This window comes from Sminthopsis crassicaudata, chromosome 2 (genome assembly GCF_048593235.1).
Source record: "Sminthopsis crassicaudata isolate SCR6 chromosome 2, ASM4859323v1, whole genome shotgun sequence".
In the NCBI taxonomy this organism is placed as follows: Eukaryota; Metazoa; Chordata; class Mammalia; order Dasyuromorphia; family Dasyuridae; genus Sminthopsis; species Sminthopsis crassicaudata.
In genome coordinates this window covers 205,722,892-205,745,452 of record NC_133618.1, presented here as the reverse complement: position 1 = coordinate 205,745,452, position 22,561 = coordinate 205,722,892, and positions in this window count along the sequence as shown.

Here is a 22,561-nt window from a genome sequence, read left to right as displayed (position 1 = left end):
CCCACAATTGTGATGACTTTAGAAGAGACAATGAGCCTCTGTCTCACTTAAATACTATTTATGTATGAATAAAAAGACATCCCATACCATTTTGCCATTTTTAACCTATCTCAAAGTCTTGTGGCAACAAGCAAATGACAAAGTAAGCAGATATGGATACACTGGGAGCTGTAACCTGCACATGGGTAATCCAGGCCATAGCTTCATCTTTCTGGAAGCAACGGGGGATTCAGCAAGTCCATAGGTGTCTGAGCAGCCTTTTAAGGATTACACTGTTCACCTCTTGGGGTGAGAAAGGGGCTAGAAGAGATGCCCCCCAAATTGTCAAATTTAGAGACATTTCTACCTCAAATGTTCAAATACAGTCTTTGTACCCAATTTGTGGTATGGTTTTCTCAGTTCATATGGGTCTGGGTCTGGTTAGCTACAGTCAGACACACTATACTTTGATTCCAATATGGTGAGGTCATTTTTGTCCTCTTTGAGAACAAAGGACAACAACCAGTCAGAGTACTAGATACATTTGCTTTTTTCTGTATTAGAACAATTAATCAATCCCTCTGTTATAATCAGTATTAAATTGAATTGAAAATTATTGCTTTACCATCTATAATTATATGAAAGAATGCTCTAAATCACTATTGATTAAAGAAATGTAAATTAAAACAACTCTGAGGTACCATCTCACACTGCTAAGATTGGCTAAAATGACAGGAAAAGGTAATGATAAATGTTGGAAGGGATGTGGAAAACTGGGGCACTAAAGCATTGGTGGAATTGTGAAATAATCCAATTTATGGAGAGCAATTTAGAACTATGCCCAAAGGATTATAAAACTGTGCACACCCTTTGACCCAGCAATGCCATGCTGGGTCTGTTTCCCAAGGAAATCTCAAAGGAGGGGAAAAGACTCACATGTGCAAAAATGTGTGTAGCAGCTCCTTTTCTGGTAACAAAGAATTGGAAAAGGAATAGATGCCTATCAATTGTGGAAAGGCTGAACAAGTTGTGGCAGATGAAAGGAATGGAATATTATTGTTCCATAAAAAATGATAAACAAGCTAATTTTAGAAAGGCTTGGAAAGATTTACGTGAACTGATGCTGAGTGAAACAAGCAGAACCAGGTATGCATTGTACACAAAGTAAGAATGAACAATGAGCAACCAAGAAACACATGATTCTTCTCAGTGGTTCAGTGATCCTAATAGACTGTGGACAGAAATGCCATCTGCATCCAGAACACAAACTAAGAAACTGAATGTAAATCATCATTATTAAAATTTGGCAACTCAGCTGTGATGTCAGTAGAAGATGCAGATTACTGAGTTCATAGGTAAACTAAGGTGGGGAATTCCCCTCAGACTAGCTCCTGGAAGCAATGACATTCATAGTTTTGAAATTATAGCATGCTATGTTCACTTCTTTTTTCCGTTTTTTTTAACTCATGGCTTTTATCCTTCTGCTCTGATTTTTCTCTTCCAACATGATTAATAAAGTAATGTGCATTAAAAATAAATAAATTTGCTAGAAAAAAATAAATAAAACAAGAGTCAGGAAGACCTGAATTTAAAAAAAAAAAAAAGAGAATTACTGCTCTATCCTATATTTTGAGATTTGACTCTGGTAGGCCCCATTTCCTCCTTTTTATTGGTTCCCTTGAGATTTTTCACCCTTTTTGCCTGTGTTTAAATTCATTTTTTTTCTTAACTCAATAAATCAATCCTTTGGCAGTTTGGTGTGGCATTGAAAAAATAAACTAGTTTACATAGAATTGTAATTTTTATTATGCTGATTTGTCCTATTCATGATCATTTAATAATTTTCAACACAGAGCAATTATTTGGATCTTATTTTTTGCAAGGAGTAGTATACATTACTTACATTTATATAGTTCTGGTAGGAACTATATAAATGGTAGGTAGATAGACACAGATATTTTAATTTTAAATGAATTTTAAATTTAAATGAAATTTATCTTTTTCATATGGGTTTTTACTGATATTATAATGGAAATACTGATAACTTGGGGTAGATTTGTTTTATATCCTGCTATTCCACTTAAGTTAGTGTTTCAGTTAATTTTTAACTGCTTCTTTATGTACTTGAAGTATGTATTATCATATCACTAACAACAAAAAAGGTAATTTGTTTCTTCTTTACCTATACATATTTCCTCAATTTCTTTTCCTTTTTGTTTTAACTAGGATTTCTAGAACTTTATTGAATAGAAATGATGACAACAGACATCTTTGTTTCATCTCTGATTTTATTAGAAAGGATTCTATTTTATATTTAATGATAGCTCTTGGTTTTAGAAACATTGTTTATAATTTTTAATAAGTTCCATTTATTCCTGTTTTCTGGGTTTGCTGATATATTCAGTGGAATTGGATTTGTTGATACATTCAATAGAAATATTAGTGTATGGTTTTCTTTTTCTGTTTTGACTCTCTCTCATACATATTTTGGCCAGACATTCTGAGGGTCTTCTCCTAACTGATAGATTTTTTTTTTTGGACTGGGTAAAAGAGACCATTCTTTGCCTTAGTTCTTACCTAGCTTTAATCACTGAATGGGCCATTGCCTCAGTCAAAGTGAGACCCATTAAAGACCTTGGTTTAGAAAATATCAAGGTTTCCCCACTGCATTCAGGGCCTTCTCCAGTCATCCTGATCTATATATTGCCATGGATCCTGATGATTCCAGAAGAGAAAGTGAGGCTGGTGGCTTTACAGAGCCCTCCTTCACTTAAATCCAAATTCACTTGCATGTCATGGCATCACCTCTCTGATATTATAGTTGTGTTTGAGAATGAAGGACAAACAATTACAATATTGAGATAATATTTGTGTCATTTAAGGAATTTGATAGGATCCATTCTTTTGCTATTTTTGGAAACAGTTTCTGTAATATTAAAATGAATTATTCTTTGAATGTCTTATAGAATTCAAAAGTTGTAAATCCTTCTGCTCATGGAGTTTCCTTTTTTTGAAGTTTATTTTTTACTAGTTCATTGTTTTTCTGTAAAATTGGGTTGTATAAATTCTCTATTTCTTGTTCCTTAAGTCTGAGTGTTTTATATTTTTGTAAATATTATTTCATTTAAATTGCTATTTTTATGGACATACAAATTTGTAAAAGATTATTTCTAACAACAATATTTATTGTGAATTTTCCTTTTTAATTTTTTATACTGGTCATTTGGTTTTCCTCTTTAAGTCAAATTAGCTAGTGATTTTTTTTAAGTTCCTAGTTTATTAATTATTTTATTTGGATTCGATTTTTCAATTTTGTCAATCTCTTTCTTAATTTTTGAGATTTCAATTTTTGTAATTGGGGTGTTAGAATGTGTTGGCTTTTTAGCACTTTTACTTGTATTCTCAATTCATTGATCTGCTCTTCATTTAAGTTAATAAAAGTGTTTTGACATGTAAAATTTCCCCTGCTACAGCTGAATCCCCAAAATTTGGTATGTTGTTTCATTGTTATCATTATCTTTAATGACATTATCTATCATTTCTATGATTTATTTCCTACCTACTTAGTCTTTAATATTAAGTTATTTAGTTTTCAGTTGACTTTTTAATGCTTTTTTCATCAGTCTTCTTTATTATGATTTGTAAATGATGTATATAATATTTCTACTTTTCTGCATTTGTTTGTGAGATTTTTATGCTGTAACATATGGTTTGTTGTTGTTGTTTTGCAAAGGGTGCCAGGTATAATTCAGAAATTTGTATACTCTTGTTTCCAGAGGTCTTTCATATCTAAGTTTTCTAAAGTTTTGTTCAGGTTCTTAACTTGTTTCTTATTTATTGAATATTATGTGCTTACATTAGGAACCATTATATGCTTCTTAGAATGCAAACTTTTTGAGGCTAGGGATTAGTGGGCTTTAAAAAATTTTTTTTCTATCTTTTCTTACTAACATAGGATCTTGAGAATACTAGGCTTTAGTAAACTTTTGCTAGTATTTGTAGATATTTACTAAATTGAATATTATTTAATAAAGCTATATACTATAACCATTTTTGTTAGTTGATACTTCTGTGGGAAAAATAACAATAGTATTTCCTTTGACCACTTATCCTCTACAATACCCTCAATCCCCAGTAACCTAAACATATTTAGTGAACTCTATTAGTGGTGTTAGAATTTTAACTATACAATCTAGAGTTCAAGAGCAAATTACTAACAAATAAATTTAGTTCAGGAGCAAAAGTCTCCCCTATACAACTTTCCTTCTTTCTAGCACCCAAGATTAGAGCATTGATTTTGAAATTAGAAGAACTGAGTTTGAGTTCTGACATTGTCTGAGAGCCTCAGTTTCCTCATCTGTAAACTGGAGATAATAATACTTGCACTACTTGCTTCAGAATATTGTAATTAGAAAGCACTTTATAAACCTTAAATCATAAGGAAAATATGAGTTTTCAATACTTATTTCACCACAAGCTTCTTTAATCTATATCAGCAAATCCATGATGAGTAGGCCTAGAGAGGTGCTGTGCATTCTGGGGATGTGAGTGGTATTCTGAATATCTTTCACCACCAGTCCTTTGCAAAAGATAGGAAGTGGGAGGGAGATCAATCCTTTGGGGAATTATTATTTTTTTTCTTTATTAGCATCGTTAGTTCCTGGCACCAGAGTCTATCACCACACTCTTTTTTAGGAGGTGTTTTACTTGACAGTTTCAGAGACAGTGCTCACAAAAACAACTGTATAACCCCTCTAATTTAAGCATTAAGCAATCTGTAGAGATGCAAGAGTGGTAAACATTGTGGGTGGGACTGTTACTTTTCTTTCTGTGATATTTTACCATTTCCAAGCTAGTGGCAGCCAACAACGGGAGCTTAGGGTGAGAACTGTTTAACACTCTATCTCTCTTTTAAAAAAATAAAAAGCTGAAAACAGATTTCAAGAGGAAGGAAATGCCTTCAGAGATTGCTATCCTGGGGTAGACTGAATATCACTTTGGCTTTGTATAGAAGTGTGTGGGATGCTTGCAACCACCTCCTCAGGCTTCTGAAATCGACTTTGGTTCTAGGATTTGCTGCCAGTAGGAAAAGAATAGATTGTATATTTTACCAGGAAGCTAGCTTTGGGCCAAAAAGCTCAGTTTTGGTGTGCAAACCTGGCATGGGGAACATAGGAGGACTGCCAAATTCATACTAAATTAGCAATGCTATTTAAGAATAGGGTGGTCTCTTCCCACCCTTTGAAACTGGCTCTTTTCCAACTTCCTAGTTTCTGGGTATGACTGTGAGGATTCTATATTTTCCCCCAATTTCTTCCTTTCCTGGTAGGCATAAGTGGGGTCTTGGAACACAGAGGAGTCTACTGATTAAACTGAGTCATTCTTATCGGCTGGAAAACTGATCAAGTCAAGAACCCCTTTGAATTCTTACAGATCTATAGAGATCAACACACTTTCAAAAGAACTCACTCTTTCAAGGACATGAAGGATTTTTCTTCCTTGGTCTAGAGGAATATCACTGTTAAGGGATCTAAGAAAGCTCCCAGTCTAATTCTCAAAAGCATAGCTATAGTAGTATCTAGCATTTTTAAATACTCTATGGTTTGGAAACTGCTTTTGATACATTTTATCATTTGATCTTATAACTTTGGGATGTAGGAGCTATTATTATTCCCATATACAGATAGGGAAACTGAGGCTGAGAGAGCTTGACTTGCCCAGAAATGACATATGTAGTTTGTATTTGAAGAAATTGTCTGTGTTTAATATATAGTTATTTATTACACAAAACATATAAACATCTTTATATATGTATATATACATAGCTCTGTGTATGTGTGTGTATTCACCCTGCGTACCTTACCTTATCTTCAGGAGTTGGATAGCATGTTTCATCAAAGGTTCTCTGGAATCATAATTGGTCATTTTGTGAATGAATTTCCTCTTTCTTTCAAAGTTGTTTGTCTTTTCAATGTTGTTATTGTATAAACTCTTCCTACTGTTTTTGTTTATTTCTCTGAGAGTGCCAGGGTCACTCCTTCTCATAGAGCTGAAACATAATTTCTTCCTTACTTCTCTAATTTATTTATGATTTTACTCTTTAATGTCAAAGTCATGTACCCATCTTGAGTTTATCTTGATGTATGGTGTGGGATTTTGGACAGTTCCTAGACTCTGAAAGACTACTTTCCATTTTCCCCAGAAGCTGTGTTTATCAAACATTAGTCTACTGTGTTCATTTTCTTCTATAGGTTGTGCACCTAATCTTTTCCACTGATAGGCAATCATGAATACTTGAGTTCAAATACTGTCTCATACACTAGCTATGTGACCAACAGATTATTAAACTCCTCTGTGCCCCAGTTTCCTCATTTGCAGAATAAGATAATACTTCATGGATTTGTAATGAAGGTCAAAAGCACTTTGCAAATCTTATAGAACCATTTAAATAGTAGTTAGCAGCAGCATTAGTAATTTAAAACAGAAGTGTCAGATACCCACAGGGCCCCACTATTCTGAATGCTGCCTGAACCAGATTAAAATGTAATTGGGAAATATTTAACACAATGAATAAAAAGGCAATAAAACACAGCTAACATTACATTTTTAAAGTAAGTCAATATGCAGTTCACAGGGATCTTTATACATAGATTAGAGGTACACTGTTTCTATTTGAATTGGACACATGATTTGGAGCATTTTAATTTTCTCTTCTCCAAGATAAACTACACACACATGTATATGTATAAAACATATAAATGCATACACGTGTACATATATATATGTGAGTGCATACACACATACATATTCCTTATATATTTACTTACGTACTTGTTTTTTTTCCCAGATAGAATATAATTATTCTCTTGGGGACTGGGACTATTTCACTTTTTTCTCTGTAGCTCAAACTATACAAGGTTGTCATTTAATACATGCTTGTTAATTAATGGATTGATTAAACATAGGGAAATTAGATGGAGAACATAGTTTTAGGGAAGAAATGCTAAGTCTTGAATAAGAGTGTACATTGCTTTTAAGGTTTCTTGGCAGATATATATGGCAGCCGACTGAAGATGTGAGTTGATGTTTTAAAAATATTAGAGTTTGATATAGAATAGTTAAGGAAAGGTTTTGTTGTTGCTGTTGTTTTAGGGTTAGGATGACTTGAGGATATGTAGAGGTAAAAGAGAAGGGACCAATGGATTAAGATGGTAATGGAGTAGCTGCACAAGGGATAAAGTGCTAGGTCTGGAATTAAAAAGACATCTTCCTGAGTTCAAATCTGACCTCAAATACTTATTAGCTTTCTGATTCTGGGTAAGTCACTTTACCAGGCTTGCCTCAGTCTTCTCATTTATAAAATGAACTGTAGAAGGAAATGGCAAACCACTATAGTCTCTTTCAAAAAGGTTCAAAAGGAGTTATACGTCACTGAAACTAATGAACCACAGCAACAATATAGTTATAAGTCTAGCAAATTCTAAAGAATTGGAGAGGATGGGATCTAAGATATGGATGAATATATTAGCTTTGGCAAAGAGGAAAATCCTAACAGTTTATATAAAGTAGAAGTACTTAACTTGGGTTCCATGAATTTTAAAAATATTTTGTTAATTAAGTCTTAAATTGACTGTTCTCCTTTGGAGTACTTTGTATTTTATTTTATGTATTTAAAGACATTCTTCTGAGAAGGGATTGCTAGTCTAGAAAGGGGTCCATGAAACAAAAAAGGTTAAGAACTCTCACTAAAGATAGATTTTTGGTGTTAAAAACAAAATCAGACCTTTTATGTGGAAACCTAATTCAGTTAGGCACAACAATATCCCAATATAACCTCAATATTATCATTTATCTGCTCATTATAATTGTCATCTTTTGGGGGTGGGCACATCTTTGATATTATCTGTATAGGAAGTTCCCTGTTGAGGAAAATATCTCTAGCAATGTACATGGACAAACTTCTACAATTTAGAATATCAGAGGGTTCCTTGGGGGAATTGAGATGTTAGATGACTTACTCAGGGCCACATGTTCATAATAGAAACAGCATGATTATCAATCAATCAACAAGCATACATTAAATGCTTCTTATATGCCAAGCACTATGCAAGCAGTTGGAGATACAAGATAGGGAGAAAGGAAAAAAAGAGAAAGGGAAAAATGAAGGAAAGAAGGAAGGAAGGAAAGAGAGAAAGAAGGAAGGCAGGGAAGGAGAGAAGGAGGGAGATTGGTTTGTAATTTTCTTTCTGTTTTGGCTCTTCCTGGTAAAGGTATCAGTACCATATTTTTGTCATAGAAAGAATTTGGCAGGACTTTATCTATTTGTCCAAAGAGTTTATATAGTTTTGAAATTAATTATTCCTTAAATGTTTGGTAGAATTTACTTTGTGAATCCATCTGGCCCTGGAGATTTTTTCTTAGAGAGTTCATTAATGGCTTGTTTGATTTCTTTTTCTAAATTGGGACTATTTAGTAATTTATTTCCTCTTCTATTAATCTGAACAATTTATTTTTTTTTGTAAATATTCATCTATTTCACTTAGATTATCAGACTTGCTGCTATGTTGGATAAAATAGCTCCTAATTATTGCTTTTATTTCTTTTTCACTGGTGGTAAGTTCACCCTTTTCATTTTTGATGCTGGTGATATAGTTTTTTTCTTTCCTTTTTCTAACCATATTAACCAAAGGTTTATCTATATTGTTTTTTTTTTTAATAAAACCAATTTATTTATTAGTTCAATAGTTTTTTTAGTTTCAATTTTATTAATTTCTCCTTTGAGTTTCTGAATTTATAATTTGGTATTTAAATGGAGATTTAAAATTTGTTCTTTTTTTAGCTTTTTTAGTTGCATACCCAAATCATTGATCTTCTCTTTTTCTATTTTATTCATGTAGCTATTTAGAGAGATATAAAATTTCCTTTAAGAACTGCTTTTGGTATATCCCATAGGTTTGGATATGCTGTTTCATTATTGTCATTCTCTTGGATGAAATTATGGATTATTTTTGTGATTTTTTTTGTTTGAACTACTCTTTTTTTATTATACCTTTTTATTTATAAAACATATGCATGGATAATTTTTCAACACTGACCCTTGCAAAACCTTGTGTTCCAACTTTTCCCCTCCTTCCCCCTATTCCCTCCCTTAGATGACAGGTAGTCCAATACACATTAAATATGTTAAAGTATATGTTAAATTCAATATATGTATACATATTGATACAATTATCTTGCTGAACAAGAAAAATTGGATCCAGAAAGAAAGAAAAGAGAAGGGAAACAAAAATGCAAGCAAACAATAACAAAGAGTGGAAATGCTATGTTGTAGTTCACACTCATTTCCCATAGTTCTCTCTCTGGATGTAGCTGATTCTCTTTTTAACTGAACAATTGGAACTGATTTGAATCATCTCATTGTTGAAGAGAGCCACATCCCTCAGAGTTGATCATCGGATAATTTTCTTGTTGCTGTGTATAATGATCAACTGGTTCTGCTTATTTCACTCAGCATCAGTTCATGTAAGTCTTTTCAAGCCTCTCTGAAATCATCCTGTTGGTTATTTCGTACAGAACAATAATATTCTATAACATTCGTATACCACAATATATTCAGCCATTCTCCAAATGATCCATTCAATTTTCAGTTTCTAGCTATTACAAAAAAGGCTGCCACAAACATTTTTGTACAAACAGGTCCCTTTCCCTCCTTTAAGATCTCTTTGGGGATATAAGCCCAGTAGTAACACTGCTAGGTCAAAGGATATGCACAGTTTGACAACTTTTTGAGCATAGTTCCAAATTGTTCCCCAGAATGGCTGGATGTATTCACAATTCCACCAACAATGTATTAGTGTCCCAGTTTTCCCACATCCCCTCCAACATTCATCATTATCTTTTCCTGTCATCTTAGCCAATCTGACAGGTGTGTAGTGGTATCTCAGAGTTGTCTTAATTTGCATTTCTCTGATCAATAGTGATTTGGAGCATCTTTTCATATGACTAGAAATAGTTTCAATTTCTTCATCTGAAAATTATCTGTATTTATCCTTTGACCATTTATCAATTGGAGAATGGCTTGAACTATTATAAGTTTGTGTTAATTCTCTATATTTTAGAAATGAGGCCTTTACCTGTCTGGGTACTTCCAGCTGCTAGTGCCTTCTCCCCTTCCATATACTCTGTCTCTCTCTTATGTGTACATATTTCTTTACATGTAGCCTCCCCCACTAGGATGTGAACTTCTTGAGGGCAGGGACCATATTTTTGTCTTTCTTTGAATCCTCGGGCTTAGCTCAGTGCCTAATACATAAGTGCTTAATAAATGGCTATGGGTGGACTTCTACCATGTCTAGAAAGATGATGTCTCCACTAATATTTTAAGAGGTCCTCAGAGACATCATATGAATTTGACTGTCATTTTTATTGCATAGTTCTGAGCTACATGACGTCTTGATGGCTTTGTAATACTTCAGCCTGGCAGGTTACTCCTTTTGTAATTACCCCCAAACCCCAGAGGGAAAATGAATAATGATGGAATAGACTATATGGCAGACCCAACTCTAGCTGTAAGACTGTTTGATCTGGCATCAGCTATTCTCCTTTCTGAGAGTAACCGAGAGCTGCAGAGCACTTATGGGATAGCATTCCAAGATAGATTGGATCAACCTCTAATTCTGTTCAGGAACCAAGGTAAGCCTTGATTGGAAAAAAAATCTTCTCAATAAATGCTTTTAAAATGAAAAAAAAAAAAAAGAAATGAGGCCTTTATCAGGACGTTTGAATATAAAAATGTTTTCCATGAACAACTCATTTTTTTAGAATTAGATTATTTAATTTCCAATTGGTTTTTAGTCTATCTTTTCCTGACCCTTTATTGAATATGATTTTTATTACATTGCGGTCTAAAAAGGAAGCATTTACTATTTCTGTCTTTCTGCATTTGATTGTGGAGTTTTATGACCTAATACATGGTCAGTTTTTGTACAGGTGCCATGTACTGCCAAGAAAAAAAAATGTATTCCTTTCTGTCTCTATTCAGTTTTCTCCAGAGATCTATCATATCTAGGTTTTCTAGGATTCTATTTACCTCTCTAGTTTCTGGGGGTTTTTTGTGGTTAGATTTGTTTGATTCTGAGAGGGGAAGGTTGAGGTCCCCCACGAGTATAGTTTTGCTATCTTCCTGTAAATGACTTAAAACTTTTCTAGGAATTTGGCTGCTCTACCTCTTGATGCATATACATTTAGTATCATTACATTTTTTACAGTACCATTTATCAAGATGTACTTTTCTCCCTTATCTCTTTTAATAAGATCTATTTTTACTTTTGCTTTATCTGAGAGCAGAATTGCTATCCCTGCTTTTTTTTTTTTAAAGTCATGTGAAGCATAATGAATTTTGTTCAAGCCTTTTACCTTTACCTTGTGTCAAATGTGTTTCTTGTAAATAACATATAGTAGAATTCTGGTTGTAGTACATTCTGCTAATTTATTTTCATTTTATGGGAGAGTTCATCCCATTCACATTCACAGTTATGATTACTTGCTCTGTATTTCCTTTCAAATAGTTTCTCCCCTGTATATACTTTTGTTCTCTTTTCCCACCCTGTCCTTAATTTTGTCTTTTTTTTTTTTTTTTTTTTTTTTTTTTTTACCCACTTCACCCACTACCTTATATCCTATCATCCATACCTTCTTCTCTTAGTAGTGGTTTTTTTAACCTACTCCACCCAGGACCTTATCTTCTATCATCCCTTCCTCCCTTTTCTTACCTTTTTCCCTAGTGTTTCTGCTCTCCCTTCTATCCTGCCCCTCCCTTTTCTTTTCTTTTTCTTCTCCTACTTCTTCACAGGGTCAGATAAATGTCTATACCCAAATGAATGATTAAGTTATTCCCTATTAGAGTCAAAACCGATGAGATCAATCTTCAAACAATGCTCATCCTCTTCTCTTCCTTCTGTTCATGAGCTGGGCTGAATACCCTTTTCATTCCCAGTGAAATTGATCTTGAAGTTTCTCCAGTCTATCTTGAGCTGAAGACTGATTTCATTCTACCAGACTGTTCAGAAACTTGGTTTCGTATGGCTTTTGAGGAAAAGTGGAGAGCTCGATTAGCTTCCTGGCTTTACTCTGCCAGCTCAGATTCACCCTGGAAGAGAGAGAAAGGAAGGAAGGAAGGAAGGAAGGAAGGAAGGAAGGAAGGAAGGAAGGAAGGAAGGAAGGAAGGAAGGAAGGAAGGAAGGAAGGAAGGAAGGAAGGAAGGAAGGAAGGAAGGAAGGAAAGAGAGGGGGAGGGAGGGATAAAGAAAGAATAAAAAAGGAAAGAAGAAAGGAAAGGATGAAGAAAAAAAAGAAAGGAAGGAACTTCAAACAGTTTACATTCCACTGGAAAAACAAACATGTAAAATATAAGTAAATTCATAATATACACTAAGTAAATACAAAATAATTTTGGAGTAGCATAAAGATAAGAGGAAAATGTCCAAAAAAGGCCTTAGGTAGGAAGTAGCACTTGAATTAAGGCTTTAAAATATGCTAGGGACTCTAAGAAGCAGAGGTAAGGAAGGAAGGAGTGGTAAATGGTCACCATTACATAATAGTGGACTTGAATTCAATGATACTCTGCTTCCTAAAGATAGTTCACTGAGAGAAACTTATTTTTATTTTTGGATTATGTAACAAAAAGAGTTCTGAGTTTGGAATCAGAGCTTCAGATTCAAGTTGGCCACTAATTAGCTACATGACCTTAAACAAATGGGATCATAGGTGCCTAGATTTAGGATTGGAAGAGACTTCAGAGGTCATCTGTCTTTGCCAGGTTTATTCCAGTGTCACCAAGTAGATTAAGCTACTAGAGATTGGAGGCTTCCAGTCTGTCAGATAAATCTCATCCTCTTCTTCTCCAAGGAGTTTCATTTTGACCTTGGGACTAATGAAGTAGCATGATAAGATTCATGCCTTCCTATTTTAATGCACTGTGATAAGAAGAAAAGCCATACACACCTATATAAGTCTCACTTACCACTCTGAAGACCAGAGGAACACAGTGTTTGTTGGGACCTATAGGGACCATTGGGTGCCATGTGGAAAGAGCTCAAGATCTGGAGTTAGGAAGACCTTAGATCACATCCAGCAACAGACACTCATTAACCTGTTTGCCTCAGTTTCCTCATCTGTAAAATGGGATTAATGATAGCACATTATTGTGAGGATCAAATAAATAATAATTTTTAAATGATTAGCATAGTGTTTGACACATAGTAGGCACTATATAAATGTTTATTATTATTGTTATTGTTATCATTAGCTAATATTTCTGAACAGTCTTTCCCCATTGGTTATTTCTTTCCCTCTCCCTTATCCTCTCTCACTTCTTTCTTCAGATAAGGTTTGCTATCTTCCTTTGAGTACAATAGATCTATCCTTAACTCCTAACTCTCTTTACCTTTTTTTCCTTAAAGGTTTGCTTTGTCTTTTAGTCTTACATGTATTGCTAAACTGTGTATATTGATTGAAACCACTGAGAGAAGGCAATTAGGGGATATAGGTTTTAATTGTGGTATTTTGTTGGAGTTTATTCTCTGATTGAAGACGTGGAGCTATGAAAGAAAATTTTTGATTCATTTTTTTACAACTTCCCAGGGCAAAGAAAATACATTTAGCTGAATTTCTGTAGTCATATGAGTCAGAAGCTGTGGTTACAGCTAGATAAATGGAGATGGATATATGCCCACTATCACTTTTCCCTCTATCTTTCATTATCCTGGCTTAAAAGAAAAGCCACTCCCTAGAAAGGAGGGTCTAAGTGAGTAACTAGAGAGAAAATCACCCTCAAAGCCAGGGAGTCTCCTGACCCATTAAAAAGGATAAGAGGAGGTGAGTGATTAAGAGTAATTGGATGTCCTGCCAGTCTGTAGCACTGGTATAATTATCTTAGCTCATGACTCAACCCCTTCCATTTATAGATGAAGAAACCAAAGGGTAGACAGTTTAAGTGACTTACCAAAGGTCATATAGGTAAAAAGTAACAGAACTATGAGTCAAATTTAAATCCTCTGACTTCACATTAATCCTTTGGAATGGATCTTGGCATAATTTCACTTTGTAGACTTCTGGTTTCTCATCTTTATTTATTCATTCATTCATCTATCTATCTATCTATCTATCTATCTATCTATCTATCTAATCTATCTATCTACTTATTTATTTATTTATATTTTAATAGTTTTTATTTACCAGATATATGCATGAGTAATTTTACAACATTGACAATTGCCAAACCTTCTGTTCCAATTTTCCCTTTCCCTCCCCCCCCCCAGATGGCAGGTTGACCAATAAATGTTAAATATGTTAAAGTATAAATTAAATACAATATATGTATACATATTCAAATAGTTGTTTTGCTGTACAAAAAGAAATAGTGTACATTTAGCCTGTGAAGGAAATCAGAAATGCAGGCGGATAAAATTAGAGGGATTTGGCATTCTATGTAGTGGTTCATAATCATCTCCTAGAGTTCTTTTGCTGGGTGTAGCTGGTTCAATTCATTGCTGCTCTATTGGAACTTATTTGGTTCATCTGGTTTCTCATCTTTAAAAGTGTTTTATACACTTCATCTGAGAGCAGCTAAGTGACAAAGTGGGTACCTCTTGATCAGGAATCAGGAAGATTGGAGGAATTCAAATCAAGCTTAGTTGTGTGACCCTGGGAATGTCACTTAACCCTGGTTGCCTCAGTTTTCTCATCTGTAAAATCTGTAAAATTGAGGTGGAAAAGGAAATGGCAAACTCTCCAACATTTTTTTCAAGAAAACTCCAACTGGGGTCACAAAGAGTCAGACAGAACTGAACAACCACAAATACTTTAAAAGATTTTCCCAATAACCCCATGAAATATATGACATAGAGACTATTCTCATTTTTCACATATGGAAACTGATCCAGAGAACAGAAGTAGCTTGTTCTGAGTAACATTTATTATTGTTCAGTTGTTTCAATTATATCTGACTCTTGGTGTTTTCTTGGCAAAAATATTGAAGAGGTTTATTATTTCCTTTTCCAGTTCATTTTATGGATGAGAAAACTGAGGCAATCAGGATTAAGTGACTCGCCTGGGTCACACAGTTAGTAAGCGTCTGAGGCTAGATTTGAACTCAGGAAGATGAGTCTTTCTAACTTTGGGCATTCTATCCTCTGTGCCATTTAGCTACACAGAAGAACTATAGTGTCCTTTTTTTTTTTTTAATTTTGGGTTCCAAAATCTCTCCCTTCTCCTGGCCTCTTTTCTACACATTGAAAAGGCAAGTATTATGTCAACTATGCATATGAAATAATGTAAAACATATTTCCATATTAGCCATATTGAAAAAAAGGAAAAAAAAGCAATTTATTTTTAAAAGTATATTGAGAGAGCAGCCAAATGGCATAGTGGATTGCACATAGATCTTGAAGTATGGGGGATCTGAGTTCAAATTCTGCTTCAGAGCAGGTTGTTAAACATTTACAATTATACCCCTGGACAAAGCATAGCTGGAAGTTTCTTCTTTTCCTTGTCAAAACCAAGTGGTGAGGGAGATATTGAGAATACTCAGAAGGGGTACTCTTGTCTTCTGTTGCTCTTAAGTTTCCCAAGAAGCAGCTCATATTTTGTATCATTAGCCTATATTTGGAACCTCTTTCTTGTATTGAATTAGTGAAGTGATGGGGAGAGTGCAGCAGATGTCCTGCTCTCTTCTCAATTCCCTTGTCCCTTGTCAATGATTCACTGGGCTATGAATTGGCATTAAATCAACTGGGTATAAGAATGAATTTAAATCATTTTTTTTTTGTTTTACCTGATGCATCATAGCTGAGACATTGGTGGAAAAAGGAGGGCATGTACTCCGCTTATTACTGAATTCCCAAAGTTCCTACCTTAGCCATATTAGTGTATTTAGTGATTTTGTAGTTTGTTTTTCTTGGAAAATGTAGGGAATTCTTTGTAAAAAACTGTCTCTCCAATTCATATTGGCAATTTTTCTGTAATTTTTAGTCCTAGAAAAGTGAATGAGGTGCTGAGAGTTAAGTGACTTCCTCAGGGTTACACAACTAGTAAATATCATGGGTAAAAACTGAATCCTGATATTCTTTTTTTAAAATAGTATTTTATTTTTTTTCCAAATATATTCAAAGATATTTTTCAACATTCACATCTGCAAAATCTTGTATTCTAAATTTTTATCCTTCTTTCCCCATGTCCTTCTCAAAGGCAGCAAGAAATTCAATATGGGTTAAACATGTGCAATTCTTCTAAACATATTTCCATATCCATCATGCTACACAAGAGAAATAAGATTGAAAGGAGAAAAAACCCAAGAAAGAAAAAATCAAACAAATAAACAAAACAAAAAAAAAGGTGAAAATACTATGCTTTGATCCACAGTCAGTCTCCAATAGTTTTTTCTCTGGAAGTGTATAGATCTTTCCATCACAAGTCTATTGGAATTACTTTGAATCATCTCATTGTTGAAAATAGCTAAGTTTATCATAATTATGAATCCTGACATTCTGATTTCAAGATTTCTTATCCTCAAATCTACGAACTTGTAAAAAAATTATAATTCTCTTTTAACATAACTGGTTTTGGTTTGCCATACTAAGTATTTTGCTTTTTGTGCATTAAAAAAAAAAATCATTCTGAGAAGGTTTGACCAGACTGCCAAAGGGATCCATGATACAAAAAGATTAAGAACCCCTACATTAAGTCATGTTTCCTTTTTAGCAAAGATTTATAAAATCGTCTTACAGAGAAGATTCTCAAGTGTCACTTTTGTATGTAAAACATCAATGGCTAAGACAGAGACTATGTAGACATAAATGCTCACCAAAACTACTGGACAGAAATATTGAACTTAGGGGCAATAACTCAAGGATAGTTTTATTGAGTATTCTGCAAACAGTTTGATTAATATAGAAAGCTAAAACTCTGTGTGACTGCTTACAGGAATATGACCTGGTTGATATTATATCATTTCCAAGAGAAAATCTAGTAGTCAGCTTTGGGACTTGAATATGCTTTTCTTTGAATCTTACTGAGCTTAATTCCAAAAGGGCTAGTTTTTGGGATAGCATTCTTTTTCCATGGAAGAGCCATTAATTCAAACCTCCTACTTTTTAGGTCCAGCTGTTGGGTGAAATATGAAACTCTTTCTCTTGGAGGAGCTAAATTGTTTCAATCTCAAAGGAGAGCTCATCCAATCTATATTGCCTGGTATGTGTTCTTGTATGTATACTTCTTATGATTTTTCTTTTGCTATTGACTCAGATGAATAGTTTTTCCTTGTTATTTGCTAAGTGAATACTGGTATTTTATAGGAAGGAAGCCTAACCTTAAACATATAACCTGAAACCCTCCTTTCTTGTTTTGTTCTTGATGTTCTGTGAGTCACAAATAGACAGAGCTGTGTAGGAACATATCATCTATGTGGGCAAATACAAAATAATCCTACCATACCCTTCCCCTTTTACATTAATGTAATGGAATAATAATAAGTTAAATGCCATGAGAAATTATAGAATTGATAATTTCAGAGAAAATTGGGAAGACCTTTATAAAATATTGCAGAACAATGTTAACATTACAGAGGGAAACAACTTTTAATTTCTCTGAGGCCATCAATGCAGCGACAAAGCACTGAACAGAAAACATGTCACTTACCTCCTGACAGAGATCATACACATAAAACACATAATAAGACATAATTAATGTGAATTTTTGATAGACTACATAGAAATATGTTTTTAAATATTTTATTTTTCCAAATACATACAAAGATAATTTTTAACATTCGCTCCTGTAAAAACTCATGTTCCAAATTTTTCTTGCTTCCTTTCCCCCTTGCCCCTGTCTATTTTACAGAAAGGAATCCAATATAGGTTGACATGTGCAATTCTTCCAAACATATTTCCATGTTCATCTTGTATATAGCAATACATTGATAGATTTGTATTTCAAGGTTTAAAATTTTCAATAGTAGGTTAAAGACATTCCCAGATGCCATAAAAATAATTATTTAAGTCAAGTTAACAAGCATTTATTAAGCTTCAAGGGGAAGATACCCATGACTTACAAGTGAATCATATTTAAGTGAGGGAGAGCTGTGCAAAGTCACCTGCCTCTCTTTCCTCTTCAGAGCCATCTGGGTCTGGTGGCAAGATATGGATCAGAATGACTAGAGATGGTCCTGGATGCAGTGGGAGACCTTGTCAACTTAATAGATATTTATTGGATCTCTAAAGTTCCTTCCAGATGGGGTAGTGGAACCAGAACTGAAAAAGACCTAAGAGGTCCAGTCCTCTCATTTTATATTTGAGGAAAGTGAGCCCTGGACATGTGATTTGCAAAAATTCACACAGGTAGACTATGTAGACTTGAACCCAGATCCTCTAACTCTAGATCCAGTGTATATTCCATTAGTCTACACTGCCTCCCAAAGTTCCATATTGTTAGAATTCTATGCAGACTGTAAAATTTAATCCTTCTATTTCTCTCATTCTTTTCCAGATTGCCCTCCTGATTCATCTTCACAGAATCTTCTCTTCCATGTCATAGAAACTTCTTCCTAAATCTCACTCTTCCTTAGGAGTACTCACCCTTTTGTCCTCTCCCTCTGATTGACTGGTTCCTCCTGAGACCTCCAATTTAAAAAGGATCAACCCTGCCTTCATTGCTCTCCAGGCTGTTCTCCTGACTTTGTGACCTTCTCTACCATGTTCCTATACTGAATACTTCTGTTCCTTCCCACATTCTGTCTTTTTAGCTCCTGGCTAAGAGTTACCTTCTCCCATAAAAATGTAAGCTCCTTAAGGCCTGCAACCATCTTTCTTTCTGTTTGTGTTTGCATTCACAACACTTCTACAGGGTCTGATACATCTTTAGAGATCTAATAAATATCTATTAAGTTGACAAGGTCTTCCCCAGAATTGAGGGCCATCTCTCCAAGCCCAACTCCGAGTGAGCTTGGCCCTGCAGGACCTCCTGACAACAGCTCCAGGGACCAAGGTACCCTGCACAGGTCTCTTGTGGGGATAAGCATTAGATAGAGGCTTTATAGCTTACTGCTCATAGCTTCTCAGAGGCACTTCCTTATCCAGGACTTGGCAGCCACAACTCAGGCCATTTGGAGGTCATTTTGCTCTAACATGACCTTTTATGGATCCAGAGAGATTAAGGGGCTTTGGAAAATATGTTGAATGATCCTTAAAGTGGATAGAGCCCTGGAATCAAGATGAACTAAGTTCAATTCCACCCTCATATACTTACTAGCTGTGTGACTTTGGGCAAGTCAATTAAGTTCTATTTGTCACAGTTTTCTTTTTCTCATCTGTAAAACAGAAATAATAGCACCTATCTCTCAAAGTTGTAGCAAGAAGAAAATGGGATATTTGTAAAGAACTTTTCTTTCTTCTCAATAGTGTTTTATTTTTCCAAATACATGCAAAGATAGTTTTCAACTTGGCAAAATCTTGCGTTCCAAAATTTTCTCCCTCTCTTCTCCTCCTTCTCCCTGAGACAACAAGCAATCCTATAAAGATTAAACTGTAAAGCACCTTTCAAACCTTCAAGTGCTATATAAGGTATATTAATGCACTGTGGTTGAATTATGAACTTGTCCAACCATTATGGAGAGTAATTTAGAACTGTATTCAAAAGACTATAAAACTGTGCATCCCTTTGGATCTAATGATACCAATAGTAGGACTGTATCCCATAGAGATAAAAAAAAAAAGGAAAAGTACCTATAGGTACAAAATATGTATAGCATCTCTTTTTATGTTGACAAAGAATTAGAAATTGAAGGGATGCCCATCATCCCTTTTGGTTGAACAAGAAAACATCATACATACAGTGATATAATATTGCCATGATGATCAATTGTGAAAGAGTTAGAAATTCTATTAATACAATGATCTACAATTCCAAAGGATTCATGATGGAAAATGCTATTTACTTCCAGACAGAGAACTATTGAACTCTGAATACAGATCAATGCATATTGTATTGTATTATATTTTTCTTGCTGCTTCTTTTTTTGCAACTTAGCTAATATAAAATATGTTTTATATGATGTTACATATATAATGGGAATCATATTGCTTGCTTTCTCAAAGGAGAGGGGAGGAACTGAAGGGAGGGAGGGAAATTGGAACTAAATTTTTTTTCCTCTTTTTTTTTTTTTTTTTTCCTGAGGCAATTGGGGTTAAGTGACTTGCCTAGGGTCACATAGCTAGGAATTGTTAAGTGTCTGAGACATGAGGACTCAGATCCTTCTGACTTAAGGGCTGGCTGCCTTAGCTGCCCTTGGAACTAATTTTTAAAAAAAAGTATTAAAAAAAAGAACTTCAAGAAACTTTAAAAATAAAGTACTATATTAATGCTATTATTATTATTATTATTACATGGAACATTTTTAAAATTTCAAATCTGTGGATGACATGAAACCAGGAGAGCTAACAAGATTTGGGGGGGTGATGTTGGTTTAGATCTGTGACTTCACTAATTTAGGGAATTTCTTTGAATCCCTTATTTCAGGATAGGTGGACAACTATTGCAATTTTGTCATAAGAGAGTACCTGGGCCACTGAAAGATTGAATGATTTGCCCTAGATTACAGCTAATATGTATCAGAGGAAGGTCCTAAACCCTAGTCACATTTGATTCTCTCAGTTTCCTCATCTGTAAAATGAGGGAGTAGGATTAGTTGATTTTTAGGTCCCTTTAAGCTTCATCCTATTACTGTGAGGCAACCCTTCTCTCTAGTATGCTGCTTTGCCTTTCTAACACCTAATTAGATAAAAAAAAAATTGTCAGCCTTTTTTTCTTAGTGTATTAGAATTGGTGATTCCTTTATTTCTCCTTTACATAGCATTGCCTTGTATTAAGAAACAGACTAGTGAGTCCCTTATTCATTTAGCAGTGTCCTCTCCACCTGGAAAAAAAGGACAGAACAAGCTATGTTGAGGACAGGCCATTCTCTGCCTCATTTCTTATCTCGTCTTAATCACTGATTGGGCCATTGCCTCAGTTCTGGGAAAGACCTTAGCTTAAAAAGGCCAAGGACTCTCTCACTGCATCTGAGGTCATCTCCAGTCAACCTGATCTATATCTAGCCATTGGACCCAGATGGCTGGGAGGAGAAAATGAGGCCCTCTATCATGTAAATCCAATTTATTTGCAAGTCACAGTATCACTTTCCTAATGTCGTGGTCCTCTTTAAGAAGGAAGGACAAACAACATTTGACAAGTACAAGTAATGTCTAGAGTAGAGAGATGACAAACTTGCGCCATTCTGCTGTGATCGAAGCTCATTTGGAGGAGGTCCTGTGCCATAAAACCATCAGTTGAAGGAACTTTGCAGTATTAGAGGGAGTAGATTGGTTTTGCTTAGTCCTAGAGGGCAGCATGTGTAGAAATTCTCAGAGGCAGATTTCAATTTTATGTAAGGAAAAACTCCCAAGCAAATAGAATTGCCTTAAAGAGGAATGGGTGGGGAGTTCCAAAATACCAAGCTCAATACTCAATTCACCGAGAATATTTTAGGAGATTCCTGTTCAGAAGTGTCTCCTAGATGACCTTTGATGGTCCCCTTTCCAGAGATTAAATTGTCAAGTACCACCCCTTAGTGCCAGTTAAACTTGGCTTAGTAACCACCCACCAGTGTCCAAGACTTGAAAACATAGTACATCAGTTAAAAATATGATGTATTAGTATTCCAAGCTGCTAACAGCTGAAACAGCACTACTCCTCCCTGGAGGCCAGTGCATCTCAGCTGTGAATGAGTGATCTTGACATTCAATCCACCTCCTCCCATTTACTCTGAGCCAGAGGCAGCCAGCAAGAGAAGCAGAGAAGCGGCATGCTGAAGTCAGCATCTGCCCCACTGTCACAGTGTGCTTGGAGGAAAGATCAGAAGCTCCAATCAGGGCTCTGCTTTCCCTTGCTTAACTCCCCGGCCCCGGCCCCCCCCCACGATTTTCCCCATTTTCCATCTTCTTCACTCAAAGCTTTAACTGTTTCCTTCCGCCTTCCTTCCTTCCTCCCTTCTTCCCTCCTTCCCTCCCTTCCTTCCTTCTTTCATCACTCTTTCCCTCTCTTCCTTTCTCCCTTCCTCCCTCTCTCCTTCTCTCCCTCCCTTCCTTCTTTCCTCCCTCTCTTCCTTTCTCCCTCCCTCCCTCCTTTCCTTCCTTCATCCCTCTCTCCCTCTCTTCCTTTCTCCCTTCCTCCCTCCCTCCTTCCCTCCTTTCTCTCTCTCTTTCTCTCTCTCTCTCTCTCTTTCTTTCTTTCTTTCTTTCTTTCTTTCTTTCTTTCTTTCTTTCTTTCTTTCTTTCTTTCTTTCTTTCTTTCTTTCTTTCTTTCTTTCTTTCTTTCTTTCTTTCTTTCTTTCTTTCTTTCTTTCTTTCTTTCTTTCTTTCCTCCCTTCCTTTCTTTTTCTTCTTTCTTTCTTTCTTCTTTTTCCTTCCCTCCTTCTTTCCTTCTTTTCTTGATTAATCAACCAGTAAATAAATGTTACATACCTATTACATCACCAACTATGCTAAAGCTATGGG